The sequence below is a fragment of the Eurypyga helias genome, unplaced genomic scaffold (genome assembly GCF_000690775.1).
Source record: "Eurypyga helias isolate BGI_N326 unplaced genomic scaffold, ASM69077v1 scaffold11310, whole genome shotgun sequence".
Classification (NCBI taxonomy): Eukaryota; Metazoa; Chordata; class Aves; order Eurypygiformes; family Eurypygidae; genus Eurypyga; species Eurypyga helias.
Genome location: NW_010223826.1, coordinates 674 through 21,353, shown reverse-complemented (window position 1 = coordinate 21,353; position 20,680 = coordinate 674). Strand labels below are relative to the sequence as shown.

Here is a 20,680-nt window from a genome sequence, read left to right as displayed (position 1 = left end):
TATGGAATCACACCAGACCCAAACCTTGGAAAGAAAGAGCCCAGGAAGAGGTCTGTCCATCAGTGGTTATGCCACTCGAAAAAATTAAAAAGGTCTCTTTCCTCTATAAGCAAGCAACTTGCTGAGGAAGCAAATCCATGAGGGTGAAAGCTCTTCCTTGCAGAGGCCCTATACTCACCAAGAGGAGCAACTGCATGTGCTCCTTGGGACAGCAGAGACGAGGGACTGCCTGCACACTACGCACACACTGCACAGTACCACGCACAAAAGCACCAGCTTATTTCCAAACCTTTTCATCTGAAGAAGCTGTAAGAGCTATAAAAGCCCAGTCTCCATCGTAGGCTGCCATTTGACAGTAAGTTTCATAATGACATCAACCGGTAAGTAACACCCTCACTGTCTCGTCTTCCCAGTCTCCCTGTACTCTGGCTCTTGAATCTCATTGCTTCCTTTTCTATAACACTGCTAACAATAATCTTCCTTAGGGATCTTGGATCTTCTAAGAAAAAGCCTTATTGATCCTGGAACCGACCTGAATGGACCAAGAAGCTGCAGTGAACATTCTCCACCAGTGAAAACAAAGAGAGGGAAGAAGACCAGCTGCCCTTGTACAGCAGAAGGACAAATGGTTCTCAGATGAAAGAAATGTATTAGTATTTAGCCTACAGGATTTACCTGACATACTGCACTCTAGATGTGTTACCTCATAGCAACTGTCAGAATCCTCTTTTCAACCAAGAGAATAACATGGTAACTACAATCAGTAGTTGTCGTTCATGTAAACGCCAGCTAAATGCTGATATTCAGGAAGAAATTTGTGCCGAAATATTATTGGTAGCCCTGAAGAACATTCTCCACCTGGAGCAAGTATTATTATTTTACTTCTATGAAGTAAAGATCCAACTAACGGGATCTCATTATCATGTCTCTTCAGACTATCATCAACGAGTGCAAGGAGCAATGGACTTTCAGGTGTTGAAGCACCCAGGTTCTTGAAAGTCCTTGTTATGCTTTACACAACGAAAGAGCTTCCTTGACCTAAGATATGCATCTGGTTTACCTAGATTGTCTTTCATCTCAGTTATGCCCCTTTCTGTTTTTTCCCCAGCTCCTACAAGGCAAAAGATTTCTTTGAGCATAAATACGGGAAAAGTCTCCTGCTTCTCCTCAGAAAACAAAAACACTTTTTGAGCAATAAGCACATCTGTGGTGAATTGATGGGAAGTGTCTATTTTTTACTCAGAGACCTAAAGTGGATTTTGGTATGTATGGATTAGTGTCAACCCTCGTGATCCTAAAGGACTGCAGTCCGGTAATCCTACAGCTCCATGCAATGCAGCTACTGTGGAATATCACAGATGACCATGCTAGAGACCAAAACCTTGATTTTTGTAAGTGTTACTCCTTGGATTGAAGCTGTGAAACTTGGAAGAAAGTGCTATGGTTCCTGACTTCGTAAGAACTCTTTCATTCCTTCCCACCTGTGCGCTGCTAATTACCAGCACTCCAGAAATTGCAGTGAAAAGTGGGTCTCCACAAAGAGAGATGAGGCACTAATAACTGTAATTGTGGAAACACTGCCTTGGTAAATCCACACTCTCTGAATACAGGGGATTTTCCATTCTGGTCAAAAACATTACCTTCAAACTAAGTATGCAATTTTCAGGTAATGCACAGCGAACTAGCATTGCTAATAGTAGGGTATAATTTCATTCCCAAGTTTCTCATGCTTTGTAACTGGAAGGAAACGCTGATGACTGTGATCACATTTTAAATTACAGCAGAACACGTGGATTGTGTTTCAGATAGACTTTCCTAGTTCTTATGTAAACATGCTTTGGTAAAGGGCAAAGAGGGTTGCGCTCCTGAGACTTACACCTACGAGTACAGACGACTCCATAATGTTCATGGCTGGTTAGAGAGCAAGAACTAACTCCTGATATAAAAACCATCAAACTACCGTTCTGCCTATTCAAGAAATAAAGTAACTGACAGGCTGCATACAGATGCTGGAAGGGAAATCCAGCATGCCTCAGACTTCCCATTAAGGAATGGTTCCTTCCTGCAGGTTTAGCATCACCCTGTGAAAAGTGCATCTGTTTTAACAAAAGGCAGAATTACATTTCTGAAAGACCAGAGAATCTTGGCTGTATCAAGAACACTGTGCTACTGGTTTGCAAGTCCTACCAAGTAGCCTCACATTCATTTAGCACTGTATTTAGGGAATAGGCTCATCCACAATGACACCTCTCTGCAGGAGGCTCAGCCTGATTTTTTGTCTGAGAAAACACACACTGTGACATTGAATTAATCTGTTCAGAGGGGCCCTTTTTTCATCTGGTCGCTCTATTTTTTGTAGTTCAACTTTTTAAAAATGCATCTGAAGCTGGTTCTAAATCAGCTTCTTTTTAAAGTGTGCATTCCTATTTTAAATTTCTCTCTTTTATTCCCTCAGTTTCCTAATTAAGGATTACCACCCACTGCAGCTGTAACAGGTACCAGTGTATGAGCAGACAGTTTGGCACAGGTGAAAATCGTATCTAGAATATCCAAGTGAGAGACAGCAGCATCACCATCACGTCTGTCTCAAGGCAACAGCAGTACCGCAGCTTGAGTTTAATAAGCAAATGCAGCGCACGCTCATAATTCCACCACCTGGTGGCAAGAGCTGAGTGAGGTGCTACCTGCTGTTTGTGCAGTTATTCCTCTTACACGGAGTCTGTGACCACCCTGTTTCTCTCAGCTAGGTGTCGAGCTAAATGCAATAAAGGCAGGCAAGCATCTTCTGCCTTTGCGTTTGGATCTAAGAATCTCATCTTCCAATGAATACATCCCATTCATCTAAATCACAAACAAACATAGGGAGGGATTGAACATGAATATACTGTTGAATGTGAAGTAAAGAAGATAGAATTAAATATCTGAAAAAAAAGAGGGAGGAGTAATTTCACATTTATATTCAAATGTCTGGAATTACTAGAGATGACCTGCCTTTATAAACAACTGCTAACTCATTAACACAATATATCCAGTTTATAGAACAGTTTCAGTCAAACAATCCAGAAACTGTTCTTGTTCTACCTCATAAAATTGGGTAATATTTGGGTAAACTGCAAAACAGCTTCTCTTGAGTCAGGGCTCCAGGAATTATTATAAGCAATCTACTTTTTAATTTAAGGACCTATATCTAAGAGAAATAGTAGGCATTTACAACTTATGGATGTTCTACAGAGCTGTTTGCAGTGAGCTTGACACGTCTTCGTGTTCCACAGCAACTGAAGAATTACAACAGTCTGGCACAGAGTCTTTTGGTATGTCAAGGCATTGTTTGACTGCAGGATGGCTTTTTTGTTGATAGAAGCTCACTAACGAGACCACTATCTGAACATACAATGAGACCTTTGAATGATGCTCCAGGCCACTGGAGGAAAAAAAAAAAAAAAAAGATATATGGTTTCTAGGGAATTTTCAATGTACAGTTGGAATCTATGTCCTAAATAAAAAGAATTTTTTTGCTTAACTGGCTGCAAGTTGTACAGATTATAAAAGAAAATAAACATGTTCTTATGCTCAAGACTCATCAAAAAAGCTCTCTTATCTCTCCAGCTGAAGATTTATAAATAAATACCTTTATGTAAAATAAGAGGATACAGAAAAATATTGGCTACCTGACACATTCTATCTCAGTTTCTGACAGCTATTACTGATCACAAGAAGACTATATCCTATTGCGTTCAGTGTTGGCCAAACATCATAGCGATTAGTGGACTAGCACTTTCACCTAACTAAGCATTTAGCTACCACCACATTATTCATGTCTTGAAAAAAATTAGGAATTAGCAAGTGGGCCTGCATAGCCATCAGCTGGTCTGTGTTGCTTTCCAGGATTTTCTCTTTTTCTGTTACAGGAGGATACTTCCCATCCGACCAGTACAGCATTAGGCCACACAAGCTGTCACGGCTGACCTGCTATTATAAAGCTCCATGTAAGCCAAAAGACTGGCAAGCTCAGAAAACTGGAAGTGTATTTCTGCTAAAAGTATAAACAAAGGTACACTGACAACTGCAGAAATTCCTGTATGGTAAATGAGGACCTTTGATTGAAATGGACTTTGTTGCTTAGAGACACTTGTCCATTAAGATAGTACAGGCATGAACTGTGAACACAATTTTCTTCCTCTTTATGGTGCCCAACTCCAAAACACTGGAATTTTCTAAGAAATGAGAGCAAAGAAACACATTTACTTTAAAGAAATATTGCAAAGAAGATTCCACTAGTATTTGTGCAATTCTTCTATTTCATAATGATGAAGAACATGATAGAGAAAGAAACTCCAATCATTGGATACACATAGGGTGGTTAGCAGTAAACACGAATAATGAGAACAAAAAGCTGGGATAAAAAGGTATTTCTGCATTGAAAGGGCAGATAGTACATGTTGGTGTAACCAAATATTCCATTATAATTTTGGCATTTTCTTATTAGCAATGTATGACATTCTTAATGTAAATTTTCAGCTGTGCAGACTTACTATGTACATTACACTGAGGAAAAAAAAATACATTTCCACTCCATAAATGAATGACAGTCATTTTTATAAAGTTAGTCCTTGTTCAATCACTCTCAGGCCACACTCGTGACAAATCAAGCAGTTTTGCAAGAGGCTGAGGCAAACCCAGAAGACTGGCATTTTTAGAGTTACGGTAAATATTCTGTTTACAGCTTTTTGTCATTTGGCTTCTTTTTGTTTCATCATAACTGAGTATGTGGAGGACTAGTTGTTCTCCTTCAGCAGCAGACCCTGAGGACCACCTTTAAATTCATCTGTGCACAGTCCTAGAACAGTAAACCTCGGCAGCATTAAACTTCCCAGCTCCAGGCAGAGCTCCCCACAGAGCTCTGTTGACGCACTCCAGCAGCAGAAGCCATGGCCAAAGCCCTGTGGATGGATACAAGACTCCGGAGCAGCAAACACTGTCCTTCATTACCACCAGGTCGACACACTTACTGTTTCTTAAGCCATAATCTCTGGAGGCAAATGCACCAAGGTCCAGATTTTCTGTTCTGCATTTTTTAATTCCTCTAATGTGCGTTTTGTCACACAGTGCTGAAAGTTTCATTTCCCAGGAGTGACTCTCCCCACCTCGTTCTTTTGCCAAAGAAATGAAATGTACAACTAATACTTTCAGTTCTGGAAAGGTTAAGAAGTGATGTGCTAATGATGTAGCCTCCAAAGCCTCTGAACCTTTTATTTCCCAAAGAACTTTCCGCTTGCTACAGAAGTCCACCAGACTGTGCCCAACACTACCAAGCAAGAACCAAAAAGCCCTTCCACACCTCAAGAAGGATACACAGATCAGACAAAATTGCGTCAGCTACGCAACAGCAGTGGCTCATAGAGGAGCAGTAAACTGATGGACATGTATACGTTAATGATTTCAAAGAAAACTCTTCTACAGGTTATGATTCTTTCTATTTTTCAGTCAGGTTCCCTCCTCTGGTCCCTTCCTTAAAAAAGTGTGCGCTAACTCCTCTTACTCAGCTGGATATTAGAAAGCACAGGGAAAAAATATCAAGGACTTGTCTCCATTGGAAGGCTGGCAACTTGTAATTTCCTTCTCTTTTTTTTTAAGCTCACGTATGAGGAGAATAGCTTTTACAGGCAAATTTGAAAATTACTAATTTAATAGCATTTTACTTCCCATATATCTTCATTCATTCATTCATGTTAAATCATTTGTGGCATGAGAAACCCCATCAGTACGCGCCTTTCCACATCAGATGTCTCTGCCCTAAATAACTGCTTAAGGACAAAAGCTCCAGTAAGCTTAGAGAGATTTAATATCTTTTCATACAATATATAATCAATTTTCTAAGTAATTTATGGTTTCCCTATCACTTTGACTAAAATTTTCATCACTCTTTTGAAATGCCTTGATCTGGAGATATGCTGTGAAGCTGACAGTTTTCCACTGGCTTTTATTTTTAATTCAATAGAAATTAAAGTGACTTAGTCTGTAGAGAAAAGCTGCAGTATAGTAAAAAAACCAAGAAGGTTTCTTAAGATCTTCCTTCACTTGCACAGATGACAAAGGCAAAAATCTGCAGAGGTGAAATGAGAAGGAAACCAAGAACCATGAACAATTACATTCACTGTCCACTTCACTGTCCATCAGGCAAAGCATCTTTCTCATGATCTCAGAAGGTACTGGTTTTATTTTCTATTCTTTTCCATTAGGAGTGGAGGCTAACATATTTAGATGGCTTACAACTACTGACCAAATGCTGCAGCTTCTAATTCCAGATTTTCTAAGAACTCCACATCCCTATTAGCTAAAAAGATCACAGCGTAGAAGAATGGAAAAACTTACGGTTTCCTCCCTTAGTTTTCAGGTACCTGGAAGCAGTATCAGGTTTTTCCCTGAAACAGACCTCTATTCAAATGTTTTGCTATGCATTTGGAGTTACTTTTCTATTTCTCTGATACAAAATGAGAGAGTGCTCCTTGGTAATACTGCGATAATTTTGAGAGAAGGCCTTGTCTTTGTATTTCTACCTCAAAATTATGGGTAGGATGTTTCCTGTTACCTTCAGAGTCCAACTCCCTCGATCCACCTCTGGAAAGACACAAACAGTAGCAAATATCCAAACTGAAGGCTTGTTGCAGTTAACTGATGTAACTAACATTAATATCAAAACTCTACAGCCAAAAATCACCTTCTTCCCCTTAACGTTTGGAAATTTGCACAGTAAAACTTTTGTAAGATGATTATACTAACTGATATTGCTTTGTAGCAATAGTCTGAAAAGTTCAACCAACACAGGTAGACTTCAAAATCATGTATTTTGGAATGATATTGTCGACTGCAGTAGCACCAATAATGAGGTAAAGCCTTTCCAGATACACTCCCTGAAGACCTGAAAATCTGAAAGGAAAAAACAGGTGCCAGCTGTGGGAAGGAGAGAAGCATGTTTGTGAAAGTAATGACGTCATATTTGAACATTTTTGTTGGGTTTTATATCACATGAACAATCCCCATTTGCCCTTTCCCCTGTGACTGACAAGCTGCAAAACTGTAGGCTTTGCTGTAATTCTTACTTCCTGTAAGACACACACTAACAATTTAGTGATAAGTCAGAACTGGTGTAATCACTGCACTAGAAAGGGAAATTACATAAGGAAGTGGAAAACATGGTATTTTTAGACTGGTATTCAAAATCTGAACCGGGTACCTAAGTGCTACTTTTAAAACTTCCTCCCCAGAGGAATGGGTTTTGTGGATGGCAAGGAATAAACAGAAAAGGGCACATACATGTTAAACTCACCAACTACAATTACAATTACTATTTTGCATCACAGTAACACTAGTACTGATTTTTTTTTTTTAACCAATTAATTTATTCTTATTATTTTTAAATCCTCAAAAGAAGAATTTTATTCCATGGATATATTTGACCTAAATACTCAAACTGTGCAGGTTGGCAGATCAATGACAGCAGGCCAGCTTACAAAGGATATTAATCACAGAACTGTGAACTGTACTTTTCTGCACTGTCAACTTGTCCAAATAATGACGGCAGCATAGGAGGAGCCAGGTGCTGAAGTCCTTAAACCAATGGCTGTTTTTTCCCTGTAAGCAGTCCAGCGTGAAGTCAGCAGCTCTCATTTCCCTCTGCTGGGGAGATGCACTTCAGTAAAACTCACGTAAGAGCTCTGTCAAGTGAACTTCCCACATAACTGTTTAATATCCATGAACGTGGCCTTACTAGCAGGTGTAGCGCCTTTCCTTGCTCCAGCAGACCCAGCACCGGGGACCTGGGCCGGCAGTGCCCCTGCCCCGGGTACCGTGCTCCCGCTCCTCGTGTTTTTAAAATCCTTCCTCTCTGTGACATCTATCACGTGGCTCACACCTATTTATACCATTTAGATGGCAATGTTCGTCTGCTTTGCCACACGGTTACTGTCTGTGTCTAATGGGGTGATGGATTCCTGGGCCTACTACAGGAGGGTGGAAGCTCCTACTGACCTAACATCACGTAACAAAGAAAGATCACAGTATTTTTTGTTGACACCTGATAGCTAGGGGATTTCATAGCTTTAATGACAGCAGAAAAGACAGTGCTAGACCTGAGACATGAGAAGCACGGAGGAACAGCATCACCTTACTAGAAACCTTCAGGTGAAGTTGCGTTGGGTTTTTTTTTTTCTTATTCTCTTCTTTCTCTCATCTTAGAGGATGATCAGTTCACAGTACATCTGTGGTCTGTGAAATGCTCAGTAAGCAGCCCATAGCTGCACACCTAAATACCTTAGATCTACCTGCACCCATCTGTGAATGGAGCCTTACCTCATAAATCAATTGTGCTGGCTGTAATACGCCTAAACTAGGTCAAGCTAAAACTGCCCACAGAAAGAAAAAATGACAATAGTATGTGAAAGACATTTTGCAATCTTGCATCTTAGAGAAAAAATATTTGGGTGATGAATTTTAAGACAAAGGCTGACATTTCACCTCTCTTCCTCTTTCTTTTTGTTCTGGGATGACAATATTGCTTATTGCTTCTAAAATGTCTCATTTAAGTATTAAATATTTCAGTGTTTGATTTGTGTTGTGTCACTAACAGGATGATTGGAAGGTAATGTATAGTGGGAAAGGACTTGTCACCATAAATATGATTATATTTTTAAAATTCAAAAGCAGCTTTTTCAAAGTCTTCAGACAACTATGCAGGTGTAATTTGGTGAGACAGCTCACACCTGCCACATTTAATTATCCTGATTTTCAGGGTGTTTCCCACATATATGTAATGGATCCAGTACACTTCACGTGAACCTGTATGGAGATAAGGACTGTAAACACCACAGAGCAATGACTCTGAGACAGGATGCCCTGTCTGCTGTGCAGAGAGGTCTCGCCCAACACAGGAGTGACAAAGTGCTGGCAGAAGAGCAAGGAAAACAGCTTTTGCTTCCCAACTAAAGTTTTTCTCCCTCTGCCATTGCTGCATACATATAGGCATTTACTACACAGTACCGCTTGTCTCAGTGTACCCAGAAAACTCTTCTACTGTGTTTGCATCTTTTACTAGCTCAGAAGGGCTTTGTAAGTCTAAACACTGAGGTTTCATTAATATTTGTGGTGTTTTGTTTTCCAAAACAAACAATCCTTGTTATTCTTTGTCTCACAAACTATTGCTATTTCATGCTCATTACAGAAAGTTTTTCTTCTCAGAAAGAAAAATATTTTAAATTAACTCCTTCATGGACTTGAGCTTTGGCTCTGCCTGCTCTCAACACCTTTATCAAACCCATATGATACCAGATATGCAGAAGTACTTTACCACCTTCCAAAGACAATCTTCCCTTTCCTTTACCCCATACCTAGAGGCACTCTCAGGAATACACAGCTACCTTTCCTGTGTTTCCCAATCAAATGGTAAACAGGTGTGTTAGGTTTTCTACCAAAAACAGCCAAATACCCCCGAAAGGCTGCTTTTTTGAACGCATTCGGTATGTTCTGTTATCTGCCACTTTTCCACTTCAGAAAACTAGTAACAATGGCTTACGTGTAAGCCCGCCTCTCCAGCAGTAATCGAGATAAAACTTCCCTGAGGGCCCAATCCCGAGTGTCTCATCGCCAGCAGTCGGTCTGTCTACACACAGGCTGTTCCAAAGATTTGGCCTCACGTACTAAGAGGCAAAAGACCAAAAAACCCCCCAAAACCCTACATACATCTGAGGGTATTACAGGATCAGGCTCAAAATGTAATGCATCCAAAACGTGTGAAGCAACAAGAGCCCAGCCGTGAGTCATTCCCATTTTGCATCAGCTTGCTTTCAAATTGCTCCCTGTGGAATATAACAGACATAATAGAAAATAATAGAAAAAAAACGGGAACTACTTCCACATTGTGGATTTTTCCCACAGCGGATACAATTTGAATTGCTAATTCACTGCCAGATGTGCAACTACAGACTCTGTGACAACCATCCTCTTCCTGTGGTACTTAATTATTTCTTATTGTGACACACTGGGTATGCTACAGGATTATATTTAGCCCAGAATGGAGTGTTCTCATTTTTGTTTTTACCGAAAGAACCCTTAGAAATGGCTAAATTCAAACCTATGTGGCGTAAGATTTTAAATAATTTAAAAGGGTAACCTTCTGAGAGTAACTTTGTTTATGAAAACATTAAAGGTGAACTCCTGTCTCCAATAAAGCCCATGGGAGTTCTTCATTGCTTTCACATCCTCCAGACACTTTGTTTTCTATTTAAAGAATTTACCATCAGTTTTTACTAAGTGGCCTTTGTGCAACTATACCTTAGTCACAAAAGTTAAACCTAATTCCACAGTGCAGTGACAGGTGATATAGGAAGAACATGCAGAAAAATCATTAGCAGGCAATATACTTTTTATGTTAATTGCCAAAAAAGCTACCCAGAACAGAATAGAACAGAATGATATACAGAAACAAAGTACAAGAATTGGAAAAGGTACCAAAATTGAAAACAAAACCACTAATTTGGAGAAAACTGGAGCATCATATTAGCTATGTCATCCTACCTGAAAGCTGTCTCATCATATCTGAAATAAGTACACAACATTTGCAAAAAGGTATTACACCAATTTTAGTTTCAGCTTAGTTAATGATTTCTAAAACCATATCAGAGCAGGAAATATCCCCAGTCCTTTCAAGAAGTGCTATCTTGGGCACTTTGAATTGAAAAGCCTAAGAAAGCTGGTGGATTAGAAGAACCACTTGGGGCTCAGAGAAAACCCAGGCCAAGTGCTGGCCACGTGGACACTGTCGGTCCACTCCAGAGAGGCAAACTCTGAGTAGGGTGGACGTGCTCCCGTGCCAGAGGTGGTTTCCTCTGGCAAGGCACACACAACCCGTGCCCATCTAGTGGGACCTTCTGCAAGTAAAAGGCTGACGATGCTTTCCAAATCAATCTTTATTTCAAAATTAACAGTAACTTTTAGTGAGCGTGTATTGCTTTTCCTCAGAGGAAGTAAAACATGTTTTAATGAAATGCAATTTAAAATAAACCTGATGCACATTAGGCTCATTTGGCATGAAGAAACCAGCACCTGTAAAGTCATACAAAAGTTAGTACTCAGTCTCACTATCATTCTCCTCTGTGAAAATGAAGTACTACCAGCACATTATAGTATTACTATAAATCACCTGATTTTTGCTGTGTCTCTCTTACACAGCAATCATTAACGAAATGCATAATGGGGTTTTGGTTTTGGGTTTTTTTTCTTTTAGTCTCCCTCTTCCTCAGTAGTAGAACAGATTCTGAATGCAACAGTACCTACGGAAATGTCTGGATAGACCCAAATCAATATCTTGATTACTTCTACTCCTCTTTCAGCATTTGTCATTTATATTATTTCCAAGCACACGCACAAGACCATGTGACTAAAATTAATGTGATGACGCGTGGTTCCTGTGACGGACTCAAAAGTGAACCTAACTCAAAAACATTTTTGAAACGTCCCCTGAAATCCAGCCACAAGCCCAGCTGAGTGAAAACCAAGCAAGTCTCTCACCTCGGAAAAGGGGACTACCCAACGAGGGGCTGAGCATTCCCATTCCTGCCTTTCCACCTGGCAACACTGACTCCAGGAGCCACAGCCCGTGCCACCGCTGCCAGCGCTAGCGGGAACAAAGGACAGGAAGGTAACTCAAAGTTAAGCTGAAAGAAGTGGTGCTGGGGACCTGCTGTCCCTCGCAGCCGGCAGCTGTATCCATCACTCCTTGTAGCGCTTCCTAGCAGACAGCTCTGAGCCCAGGGCCTGAGATGGGACCATTTATTCTTTCTTCCTCAGAGACCCTGCCTTGAGACCTAAAGCCTTCATAGGCAAGGTACCAGACAATGACTTACTGATACTTACCTTGGAGCTGAAGAATTTGTGAGTTTTAGGGCTTTTGGACCTGCTCCCTTTCCCCAATGCACTTGAAGCCCAGTGGCTCCCAGGCTACTGAAACTCAACAGGATGCAGTATTTTAGAGCAATCACATGCCATCTGTTTCAACTTCCATTTTCTTCAAGAGGAACAGTATTGGCATGCACTTTGTTTCAGGTCAGACATGAGGCCTGAAGAGTGATCTCTACACACAGTATCCTAATTCAAGGAGCACTCCTTACCCAAAGATTTGAAACACTCCGAAACATTTGTGCTACCTTAGGCTCATGGAGAAGTGCTACCGGAAACGCAATTTCTTTCCTGTTGGTTAGAAATCTTAGCCCTTGAGGAGGGGAAGGTAGAAGAAGAACAGTGCCCAGAGATGAATCACTTCCACTAGTGTGTATGTGGGTATGTCAGGTAGCAGTAGCATTGCTGGGATCAAAACAATGCAGGGGTTCCCCATAGAGTCACATATTCTTTACATATGTTGATGCACACTGAAAGTGACTGAACAGCTCAAACACGAATGCCAGAATACCACCACAAAACAGCACAAAGCTACAGCTTGGTTTAGTTTTGGTCTTATCATATTCTCTTCAAAGAAAAAGGCAAAACCTGCTAATGAATATAGATACAGCATGGAAAACCTAAAGCAGCAGGAACAGCAACTGAAGGCTTTCAGGACTGTGAACCTATGTGTAATGTTGTACTAATGGAAGATGCTCCCTGCTTCTCAACTTCTGATCGTGAATTTGCAACAGCCATGCTGCCCGTATCCCAGATGTCGGTTCTCTAAAATAAACCCTTTTAAACTTATACCCTTTTAAACTTAAACTTTTTAAACTTAAAGAAGTTTTTGAGATCGTGAATTTGCAACAGCCATGCTGCCCGTATCCCAGATGTCGGTTCTCTAAAATAAACCCTTTTAAACTTATACGCAAAGTAGTTTTTGAGCTCCAAGTTTTGTGCTTGATTTCTGCCTAATGGTCTATTGGAAATGCAACTGAAACCTGAGGGCCCATCCTACCAAAGAAGCCCCTGCCTCCTTTCTCTCTGAGAAGAAGGACTGAACACCTCTGACCTCTTTTAGGCCACACAGATCCTGTCACAGGTGTGATTATATTCTAGAAAGAAGCAGCACGCTTGGCTCTGCCTCTGTGGACTCTCAGTCCCAAGCCAGGCCAGGTGGAAAACCCCTCAGTAGCCACAGAGCCACAAGGGAGCGAGCTGAGAGCAGCCCACTTGTCTGAGGCCACCCTGAAGACACCAAGCAATGTCAACCAGCAGTTAGTTCAGCAGTCCCTTACAGTAAGGAGAACCCCCAGATCTTTTTGGAAAGATCTGGTTCTAAGGCACCTTTGACACTACCAATGCTCTGTGCAAGATACTGAAAAGACAGAATGCAATGCTTATATTTAGAGCAATAGTAGGGAGGCAAAGCAGAACCAGGAAGAAATTATTAAAAATTGGTCATTTCCTGCTATAAGAAGATACAGGATTGCTGAGATAGACAGCAAAAAGGAAAAACAGCCTTCTTTTTCATGTCCCAGGATGCTTCTAGAGTTTTCTTATCCTGTATCAGGTTGCAGTCAAAAACATCAGTGTTCTGCATGGGAGTTTTCAGTCCCACCATAAGCAAGGAGGAAAGCCATGTCACCATGTCATTGTCTTTTTCCATCTCCATTATCACAGGATTTACACCCGACTTTTCTGAAGAGGATTACTCTTCATGGGCTTCTCAGAAGCTCCCTTCTCCCTCTCAAGTTCTTTTGGACCTATTCCTTTTTGAAGCTTCAGCATCAAAAGGAACTTTTGCCCAAAGATGCCCAGATGTTTACAAAGCCTATTCATTACTTCAAAATAACCCTTTTTAAATACCAAGCTACAAGAAGTCCAAATCTGTCTAAATCTTGAAATTTGGAGAGCATTTTATGCCTCAATAAGAATTCAGGGAAAGGATCTTAGGAGCCTTTAAGGGAGAAAATTAGGGCCAATATTGATTCTTCACTAATTCCTCCACAAGAATATGAATTTGTGTTTCCTAATGGAATGAAGGAATTAGCAGTGTCACATTATGCACTGTGAAATAACCTTAAAGATCCTCCTGAAAAAATGCAGGACGTCACATTTCTTATCTGTGTTGCAGATAAGTGCTATTAAAGACACCATTATAGATCTGTCATAACTACTGATGACAGATGTCCCAGGCAACCAGTCTTGTTAGGCCATTGTTAGATTTTAAATGTAGCTATATTTTAATACATCTGGAGTCAACAGGTGCTCAGCTGGGTAACCAGGATCATCGCCGCATTTATGAGGAGCTCTGCAAGTCCAAATAGGTGACTGAAGATACTAACATGAAACACTACTTTAACTAGAACAAAATATTGCAATGAATTTTACTTCTGGACTACCATCAGGCTAAAAGCATCCCTCCTGCTCCACACGCTTCGCATTAAGCAATCTGTCAAAATTCGTCAAGGAAACTGCTCTTCATCACTGTATCGCCTGAATGCAGATAAAACTTGTACAATTTCCTCATGTTGGTGAGGTCTTCAAATCTGTATCTACCTACTTCAGTTAAGAGTTACATCTGTTAGCTAATGCTGCTTTTCATGCTGAGCGCAAATTACATTTTACTACCTGTCAACTGCATGGACGATGCAGCAGGTCTGGTCACCCATTTCCAGTCTGCTAAAGACCTGCATTTCCATTCTTTATGACTAAGCACCCTTGTGGTCCTTATTAATTGTTCCCTTTACGCCACAGAAATCATGTTCAGGGCATACACTTCTTAAGTTATTTTAAAGGATCTGTTTCTGTGCCATATTTACAAAGGCGTTACTCACCTAACACTTCAGACGAACGCAGACAAGGGCAGGCAGACAGCTAACCTGCCCACGCTCTTCTGACAACGCCCCCGACTGCCGAGCTCTATCAATCTGGTCCATGCTCTGGTTAGCTCACCAAATTCCCTCTTAGCCAAATGACTTCACATTTTCCATGTTCTATCTATTCCTTTCTAATGGCTTCCCTCGAGTTGTAATTACAGCATTTGAAGGGTTCCCCATTTGTTTTGAGTGGCTTCTGTATTTTGCCATCTACTGTTCCTTGCCTTGCCTTGCTCACTCACTTCCTTTTTAAATACATATGTATTTCCAGAGACTTTTTTTTTTAGCACATTTCGGTCTTTCTGTACTTTTTTGATGGATTTACATTAGATTACTTTTGCCATGAGGGTCTTTTTAAACTATTTCCACCCTAAAAAAATCCCCATGGTTGAGTGTCATTATGTTGTTTCAATACGATCCCTCCCACGAGAATACCTTTTAGGACAGAATATGAAGGAACTGAAACTGCCTATGAAAATACGAAAAAGTTCCCAGCACTGTAGCAGATGACGTGCTTCAAATCCTTTTTCTGACATGGATTGACCTACACTATATGCTACGACAACTTAAAAGCAGCATGTGACAAGGAGATCTTTATCCTTCACTGCAAAATGCTGCATTCCTCATTTTTTTATTTTTACAAGGTAACATCATGATGGTAACAAAAATAATAAAAACAGGTTAATGGAGTGTTACACAAGCTGTGGCACTGTTTGTGATGCATGAATTTCTAGAAAAGCGTGATCCAGCACAATATTCCTTTACCCGGGAAGCAGGAACTGAACTACTGGCTCCCCGTCCTTCTCAGCCAGTCACAATGTTGGGAGCACAGCCCTTTGGCAAAGACAAATTCGGGTGTCAACTCCATGGAGGACTCCCCGTGCATCTCTCTGTGAAAAACCCTGAAGGGTAATGCTCCTAACCCTGCTGAGCTGCCAGCAGCAGTCTCACTTGCCTTGCTGAGGAGCGGTCCACGGCACGAGGCAGAGGGACCAGTGCATCATGTCTGGTGCCTCCTACCCTGTCACAAGTCCAATAAGGAGACTGGGCGAGTGATGCCATACCGAAACATCCTTTTACAGCCAGCAACACGCAAACCAGCTCAGGCTGCATTCAGAGAAACATTTCCACTGGCTTCAGGGGGTTGTTCTCTGATGCTGTCCAACAGAGCATGTCCACCTCAGGAGATGTGCATGGTGCCCAAATGGGGAGTCTCACGTGCCCATGAACTCTGTCAAAAGTCAGCAGAGAGAGGCTCTTTGGCAGAGGTGTGATGGCACAGCAGTTAGAACATGAACACAACCTAGACGCCTGACTCACCCTTTTGGAGAAAACCCACTGCTCTCAGCAGAGGAGAGAACAAGAAAAGGGAAACCAGTTTTCTGATTCATGCACTACACCACGGTGTGAAAAGCACTCCCGTATCTCCTTCTCTGGGCTTACTTCCATGGTTGGCACAATCCTCTGTTCTCACAAGCTTTTCAAGTTGGTTTCTAGCCAGGACATCACTATCTTATTTTTGTTTATAGAGTAACAGCAACTTCCAGGCTTTTGGTGCATCGTTGTCCCTCCTCAGGTAATTCTTCATCTGCTTTTTTGCTACTAAGCACCATGAGAGCAGAAATCAAAAGAAACTTAGATCAAGAAGAACAAGAGGTTTCAAAACCCGATTTTCTTCTTTCAGCAGAAACTGGAGAGGGCAACAGACAAATCTAGGCCCACCTGGTGATGGAGCTGTAGAACTATTGTGCCTCAAAGGAAAACTTACTCCAGAGCAGTACTCGTCAAGAGCATCCTGTATAAAGCACTAATGGGAAAAGTTAACTGTGCTCATCTGTGGGTTTAGGAGTATTTTTTGAAAGGAGAAGAAAGAGCTTGCAATCTGAGCCACACAGATTATTTTGTCCTCATAACATATAAGGGTGCAAAACAAAGATCACAAATGCGTGATCCCCACTATGTAACGGTAAACTTACAACAATAAACCATTTAATTGCAGGTTGGTTCCTAGTTGTCTGTGGAACTGGATTAAATGCTCATTGAACAGTGACATAAAAAATGAAAAGCTGAAAAAGAAAAGAGAATATTCTCGCACATACATCAGCTCCAGAATACGGAGTTACAGAATACACCACATGGGTGGTTAACACAAAACCTTCCTGAGGATGAGCTGCAGTGGTTTTTTTCAATCTGGTATAAGAATGTTCTTTGCCTTCTTTTCTCTCTCTCCCCCATCCCTTATTGCCTTCTCTATTGTCATGGCAAATTTCTAAATTTGCTTTCATTCTGTGGATAGGTAACACCAGATTTTGAAACTGCGTCTTTCTGAGTATAAATAATCCTGGTCTCCAGGCAAGATTTGATATTAAAGTGATGTTAAACAGAGATGCAAATATCTGACATTCTAGAAATGTGAGTAGTAAAGGGTCAAAACCAGTCCCTGCAGCACATGGAGAAAAGCAGCGTCATTATCCACATGACACTCTGGTCTCAGCCAGGTCAGGACATTTCACCGGAGACACGATTTTATTTTCTCATGCGTATTTGCAAATCCCTCTTTAGCACCAGCGTGAGGTAGGTAAATACATCAGCATTAATGAACGAGAAGCCACCCTGCATGATCTGCAATTAGTATGTTGTATGCTGTCATAGTCGTTTTCCAAACACTAGATCTGGCAAGGGGAGGAAGCGAGCAGTACTGAGCCAGACTTCCAGGGCTCTGTATGCAGACAGTGGTGCAAAGAAGATGCAGGGATCAATCCTTTGAGGATCCTATGCAGACAATGACATATAAACTGCTGTTGTCTTGACAGGAATGAGAATGAGACAGGGAAGGTATGGGTCTTCAGGCTATACTTAGCGACTAATAAATTGATGTTGTGGGGCCTGGTTTACTGCAGGAGGGTGAATTTCATGAACACACTGGCCCGGTGGAAGGTTCTGCAGCTCACAAATAGAGCACAGGAAGAATACGCTTCTGCAGAAACCCCACAACAAGCTGCTACCCAGCCTTGAAAAATTGTCTCAAAAGAGAGAATTGATGTATTTTGATACGAAAGATCAAGGAAAATAAATAAGTTTACCTCTGGATATCAGCACATTCGGAAATAATTCCTTCTGAATCTTAAATTTACTCACAGAATTGCTTTAGGGGCGAGGTCAACATTTAAAAACAAAACAATGGCAAAACTCCAGCTTGTTTGCACCCGAATTAATTTTAAAAACTTAACCATTATGAAGTTGCTTCCTCATGTTATGTTTTGAGATCTGAGTTTAATTACTTTCAGGATCAAAATATGGCATTGTCTTACTACCATAACCTGCTACATGCTTCGTCTATTTTGAGAAAAAGTAATTTTTAAATTGCGAAAATAAAACTGTCCTGTACATATATAACAGAGGCTATCAGATCGGGGTTGTGAAAAGAGTTAAAATACTCAGTCAGACAGCCCTCCCTTCACCATCCCATTTCTCAAAAAGCAAGTTATTCTTCCTTCTCTCTCCTGCATCGCAGAAAAGAAACAAGATCTTAGAAAAAACAAAAGTTCATCTTACTTGTTCACAGTGTAAAAACTAAAGAAAAAAAAAGAACATATGCTTTCCAATCAATGCATGCCAGATAGCATTGTAAGCAAACATTATCCTGGGGGAAGAAGATGCTGAAAGCCAACAGTGCAGATTCCAGCAACTGAAAACTTAGGTTAGCACAAGTCGGTCATGTAACCCCCTCAGTTACTTTTTGGCAGTAAATATCAGTTTTGTTTATGGGTAATGTGCAATGATTTTATACAACATGCAAATTCAAGAGCTACAAAATTTCCACAGAAAAGTTGTTCAAAGAGCGGCGTGAAACTTCCTTTTTATCAGGTAAAGTTCTCTGGAAAATGGTGGCTATTCTTTTGCAAAATAATGTGAATTTGCCCTGATTTTCTGAACTGCGCTGGCTGAGAAAAAAACTGGGGTTAGATGCACAAAACCAGAAGAGGAGTCGGTGGGTATTTCTACATTTTATTTAAAGCCTGTGGGGAACGGAGCGGTATAAACCGACAGCCAGCTTGCGGGGCGGTTCCCCGCGCGCATCCCAGGAAAGAGGAGACAAGGAGCGCGCAGGCTGGCCCTCCCTGCCAGGCGGACATCAGGACCACGGTCACACCTGCAACAGTTCTTCCCAGCAGAAAGCCTGCTCTCATCCCATTCCCATCACTCTGGAAAAGTTACTGTCCTGTCCTGTACTGCTATGAGGGTTCATATCCCCTCAGACAGAGAAAGAAACTGAACTCATGTCTCCCGCACCATCAATGAGGCTTCCAGAAGTTCAATTTCAGAGCTTCTTTGTTTTCATCAAAAATGCCCAAAAGATAATTTGATGTTAAAGTTTAATTTCAGGTCAAATGGCACATTTGCTTAAGTAGTCAGTGGTTTGTTGTTTGGGGTTTTTTTTTTTCCACAGCATGAACAAATAAGAGGAACTTTCCATATGGATTCAAGTTACAATTTTGTTTCTTTCCTGGGAAGCTGAAGAGATAAAGAAGAGTAACTTGCTTTTTGGGAAGCAGGATGGAGAAGGGAGGGCTGTCCAGCTGGGTAAAGGCACTGCTCTCACACCCCTGATCTGACAACCCCTGCAGAAGGAGCTGCTGCGGGACGAGGGATGATGCCCACGCTGAACTCCATGATGCTCCCTGACTCAGCTCGGCACGACCCCAGCCCTGGTGCGGAAGGGGCCTCCTGCTTCACAGCCAGCTGCACGCCTTCTTCCGGGTGGGAAGGCCACCCCTTCGGAAAGGACAGCCACGGGACACTTGGTCCTTCGTGCCAGGCGTATGGTGGGACCAAACCTTCCCCACCGCCATCGACCTGAGTCAGGCTGCATCAATGGGCCTCAGCGGAGGGGAGAATCCGCGCAACGCCAGGCTTGGGTTTGGGCTCCAGCTCAGGCCCAGAGCTCACAGAGGTATCTGCAGGATCTTCAAAATCTCCCACAACGTACGTTTGGGTCTCACATGTTACCGACTAAGAGTATAACTACACCCTGTGTTGGCCTGGGCAGAAAAGGAGATTTAACACATTTCTACCTCTCTGCTGCTCATTCCCACCCCAATGCCACAGGTTCCTGGTCCCTCAGAGGTCTTAATTCAACTTTTTCTATTTGTATCTTTTGCAGAAGCTTACTGTAAATTAGATCACAAAAAAATACATAACAAAAACAACCCTCTGGTGAGGAAGTACTGATATTTTGTAGGAAAAATCCTACAAGGATATATACCTCTAGGACACAAATAAAGCCCCTCTCCAAACAGCTCCAAGCCCAAATTGCTGCACTGTTTTCAATGCAAAGACCACTTATTTTGCCAGAATGCACATGTCACTTGCCCAATTAAAATGATTCGGGCTGTCTTTTCAAAGCATTCCTCTCATAGCCTAATCACAGAAATGTTTTTGGAGATTGTTTATGCAACCTACAAGTAAAAAATTCTTCATTTTAATATAAACTGTAGCAATACTAGGAAGAGGAGTTGCTGTTGCTAAACTTGAATATTGTCGCTCAAACATCACAGCTGCATGTTACCCAAGTTTTCACCTTCTGATTTAGTGAAGTACACTTCTGCCCCTGCAATTAACTAAGGAACATGAAAAAACTGAACCACAACCGAAAAAAACAGTTCACCAGCAACAAAACAAATACCAGGAGAATTCCGAAAAGTCTGATTTTAGTACAGGCGTATCCCAAGCCTTGCTTGGCACTCTAGGGACTGGGAGCCAGCTTATCTTTTTGGGGAACTAAAGTGAAAAAGAAGGAAAACACAAGCTTGGACGAGTTGTTCGAATCCTGGAGGTGAAAAGCATGAGGTACCGCAGGGGATGGA

The 20,680-nt window shown here is 41.4% G+C and overlaps 1 protein-coding gene across 1 annotated transcript in view; it reads right to left on the bottom strand.

Annotated features, from left to right (window-relative positions):
• ANKRD33B (ankyrin repeat domain 33B) overlaps nt 1–20,680 on the bottom strand; it is a gene marked incomplete at its 5' end in the record, with an annotated part of 44,645 nt that overhangs the window by 23,298 nt on the left and 667 nt on the right. The gene's annotated exons all lie outside the window — the stretch shown is intronic.